Source organism: Schistocerca piceifrons, chromosome 5 (genome assembly GCF_021461385.2).
Source record: "Schistocerca piceifrons isolate TAMUIC-IGC-003096 chromosome 5, iqSchPice1.1, whole genome shotgun sequence".
In the NCBI taxonomy this organism is placed as follows: Eukaryota; Metazoa; Arthropoda; class Insecta; order Orthoptera; family Acrididae; genus Schistocerca; species Schistocerca piceifrons.
In genome coordinates, this window is record NC_060142.1 from 305812579 (window position 1) to 305817593 (window position 5015).

The window sequence follows — 5015 nt, forward strand, 5'->3', positions numbered from 1 at the left end:
AGAACCGCTCGGCCACACAGGCCGGCTCAGATGTCAAGTTCCATAGTGCTTAGAGCCATTTGAACCATCTTTAGGGTTAAAATGATGAGGCATGTCCGAAAAGCACTGAATCACGTGCCAACACGTCATGCTTACACACATTTAGTAAATGGTTTTTTGGGTCCTTAACCACGACTCAATTTGGATCATCATATACAGTATATTATTTATCAAATCAAAATCCCTTTTTTCTCAACTCATACTAATCGTACATGGATGAATGAGATATCGTTAGAAAAGGTTTTTGATCGGCTTCTGACATTGCGTACCGATTTTGCTCTATGACATACTGTTTGTGGAAAATCGTAACGTAAAAGAGACTTTTATGTATCATATGCAAAAGGGTATCAATGATACCTAGTTTCATTCCTATATTTTACGAAGCTAACTTATTAATCACAAATAATGGGCTTCGTTTTATATCATCTTGTTAAAATGTCATTTTATTTGTTTTAAAGTGCTTATTAACTTGGGAATTTGTATACAGCATTGTTGTAGATAATAACCATGACTTCTGCGGTAGTGCAAGACTGATTTGATGCACCTCTCCATGCTACTCTATCCAGTTCAAGCCTCTTCATCTCTGAGTAACTACTGCAACCTACATCCTTCTGAATCCACTTACTGTATGTATCTCTTGGTCTCCCTCAACGATTTTTTCCTCCAACGCTTCCCTCCAATATTAAGTTGGTGATCCCTTGATGCCTCAGAATTTTCCTACCAACCAATCCCTTCTAGTCAGGCTGTACCGCATATCTCTTCTCCCCAATTCTATTCATTACCTTCTCATTAGTTACGTGACCTACCCATCTGATTTTCAGCATTCTTCTGTAGCGCTACATTCCAAAAGCTTCTATTCTCTTCTTGTCCAAACTGTTTATCATCTATGTTTGCTTCCATACATGGCTACACTCCATACATGTACTTTCAGAAAGATCTTTCTAACAGTTAACGCTACACTAGATGTTAACAAATTTCTCTTCTTCAAAAACGCTTTTCTTCTTATTACCAGCCTACATTTTATATCCTCCCTACTTCGACCATCATCAGTTATTTTGCTTCCCAACTAGCAAACCTCATCTACTACTTTAAGTGTCTCATTTCCTAGTCTAAATCCCTCAGCATCACCTGATTTACTTCGACTACATTCCATTATCCTAATTTTTGCTTATGTTGATGTTCATCTTATATCTTCTTTTCAAGACACTGTCCATTCCGTTCCTCTGTCCCACTACCTTCTCAACCACTGCTTCCCGATCATGCCCCTTGACTCTTATAACCGCCATCTGGTTTCTGCACAAATTGTAATTAACCTTTCGCTTCCCGTCTTTTACCCTTACCACCTTTGGAATTGGAAAGAGAATAGTCCAGTCAAACAATGGAAAAATCCAGGTTGGAATGTAACAATATTTTGAAAAGAATAGTTGCAACTCATCATACAGCTGAGATGCTGAGTCGCAGACAGGCACAACAAAAAGACCGTCACAAAATAAGCTTTCGGCCAACAAGGTCTTTGTCAAAAATAGGCGATAGACACATACATATACACTCACGCACACGCAACTCACACAAACATGAACAGTCAATACTGTCAAAAGGATAGACTTTCTGAAACGACAATCATATTTCTCTTTGTCGCATTGAATTGTAATTTACTTATTGCTACTGCAGTATAACATGCTTATTGTAAATGAAAATGTTGTCGAGTTAAAGTTATAGGTTATGTGGCCCTGCTGTTAGGAAACTTCTTACTGTTATTGGCGTTTATTTAAATATGTAGTGTATCTATCTTGGGTTATTTTCTTATAGTTAATGACATTTGTCCAAGTTTATATTATTATTGTTGTTGTTATTATTTTGTTAACTTTGATGACACTGATTGCATGTAAATATGTTCAAAGCTGAAATAAAGCATTTGTATTTGTAATGACAGTCTCTGATCTCTGCCCGTCATATGAGCCAGGACAAATATTCCGAATGTAAAACACATTTTTGGACACATGGAAATTCATACACAAGGATACATTATAAAATCATGATTATTATTCCATATCGTTGGGTTCATTTTTAAAGATATTTTCTCTTTATTTCCATACCTACTCTTATCCCAATGACTACACTTATTCTAAATCTGTCATTATTAAAACTATAAAACTGCGAAAGTTTTGCACAGATGCCCTGGTTATTATTTGTTGAAATTACATCCACTCTTTTCCTCTCCATCTTCGTCTTTATTGTCTGTAATAAATCATCACATATCTTGACATTATTATCTTACGCTTATCACTACCAGCTTTACACGAAATAAATTGTATTCATCATCATCGAATTTCCTCTTTCTTCTTGTCCTCAAAACCGGTGGCTTCTCTGATATTGTTAATCCATATGCGGTCTTCCGAAGACGTAGCCAACGATTCGCTGAGCAATGTCGCGCCGACATTATTCTCGATTACATTGTTTTCCAATTTACACGAGCTCGTACGCAGCTACTGTTGATGTGGCTGGCGCGTCAAATCAACAGCAGCTTATAGGAGGTACAAACTTTCTTATGGGAGATCATTTTGATTTTCCTGTATTGGTGAATTCGACATTTACTGGCAGTAAGTGGATGACTGTAGCGAGTGTAGCTGATTCAAATACTGTTTTGGAGATTTACAAGCTTTTGCAGATCACGATACTCTCTGTTGGAGAGTATTTGGGATTTTAGAGAGTACAGGACTATTTCAGAACACAGCATGTGGACTAACATCATTACCCAAGCCACTGAATTTGATGAGAAGGAAGAGGAAAATCCAACAGTGATGAGTACATGTTTATTTTGTGTGGAGCTTGCAACAATAATTGTAAGAGAACATTTCCAGGAGATGTAATTACTTATATGTAATAGTGTAATAGTTTGCTGCTCAGAAGATATTTACTCGAATCCAACATCATTTATTCACTGTTTACGAAGCCACAAAATCATTATGCTTTCAGTAGTTCTTTGACAGTGAGTGAAAGCGAGCAAAGGTATTTAAAATCGTTGCATCTGCCAAAGGCAATGTGCATGCCGTCTTTAGATTTTTGTTTGCAAAGGAACTATAACTACTCATATTCATCAGGAGTTGTGTCTAGTATATGGTCCAACGGTAATGAGTGAAGAAAAGATTTCTGTCGAGACTTCAAAAGTGTCCGTACATAAATGCATAAAGAAGAGTGGATTGGCAGGCTCAGTATCTTGACTGATACGATCGTGCAACGGGTTGGCCAGAAGCTGGCCTGATCAACGCTTGGACAATATACATAGAAATATCACTGAAAAACTCGGATATAACCAATTGTTTACAATGTAGGTACCCAAAATGCTTACCCACCAACAGAAAGAGCAAAGGACGTTTAGCGGGCGACCGTTTTTTGACCGATATCGTCAAGATGGAAGTCAGTTGTTCTCCCACATTGTTGTGGTCAACGAGACGTGGCTATCATGCAGCAGAATAGAATCAAAACGACTGTCAACGCAGTCATCTTCACTAAAACCGAAAAGATTCAGTCAATCTACTTGTGTGAATCGAGAAATGGTGGCTATCTTTCGGTAGATTTCAAGAAACTTTCTCCACCAACTGCAGCTCGTGCGTTCGACGAAAGACTCACCAAGCTAAGACACGCCATTCAGAATTAAAGATAGGGGAACTGTGTTTCAGATCGTCCTATTCTATGATAACGCGTGTTCACTCATTGCTGCCCGTAAAAGAGTCAGCATTTTTGTTGGGAACTTTCCAGTGGCCCGCAATGTGGTCCCAATCTCGCACTCACAAGTCAGCAGCTATTACCTCATTTTAAGCTTTAAACAATGACTTGGTGGACAACTCTTTAAAACTTTTTATCTAGCCAAACAAAGTATTTATCATTTTAATAATAATGCGAAAATTTATCACTCTTGAAAGACACTCATACCTCACGACTGGGTATGACTACACATATGCATTACCTTTTTTTGATAAGTAACCATTACAGTTTCAATTATGCAGTTCTCTTTCAGACTCTGTTACATAACAGTCTGACTTTGGTCAGATGACATGACTGTTAAAATATCTTTTGCAACTCAGAATATCGCCAACTAAACGTTTCGAGCTCAAAATGGGCACACACATAGTACACAGCCTGACAAATATGTGAAGTACCCAGAAGAAGTGGAGGAAACGAAATGAAACTCCACGGATTGAGACGGTATGTGATGTTATTTTAGTGATTACAAACTGAAGCAAAATTTTCAAAGAACTTGGCATGTGAGATTCCACTTATCAGTATGACAATGCATCTCCTCTGGAATGTGTGCAAACACTATTTCCGTTGGGAAGGGTCTCTCCTGAGACAAGCTCGACCACAATTGTTGTATCTTGTCCTTGATACCCTGGATCCTGGATTTGACATCTGAGCTGCTCACACACATGTTCCTTCGGGAACAGACCATGGGAGTACCGCAGCGTCATGCAGACAGTTCATAGAGACACGTGCTACATGTGAAGAGCATTGTCTTGTTGGAAAATGACAACACAATACTGCGCGTGCTAGGTAACACGTGAGGACGCAGGTTGTCTGTGATGTAATGTTGTGCTATCACAGTTCCTTCAATTACTTCGAACCATGATATGAAATACCTGATGGATACTCACACCACGAAGCCAGGAGTAATACCTCTGTGTCTCTCCAAAACATCGGAAGAATGGGACTTCGCCGAACGTTGCTGTTATAATCGTCGACGACGGGCATCCAGAATAGTCCTGAACTGTTATTCATCGCTCGACACATTTGATGCCATTCATCATAAGCCTATTCTTCCCGGTCACTTCACTACTCCAAACGCAACAGTCTGTGTTGCGGTGTTAATGGCGGCCTTCGCGTGGGAGGATTATGACCTAGTCCGGCTTGTTGTGGTCGCAGGCCAGTGGTGGAGGATCACGCAGAATGTTGCAGAGAGTCCATTACTTACGAGGGGC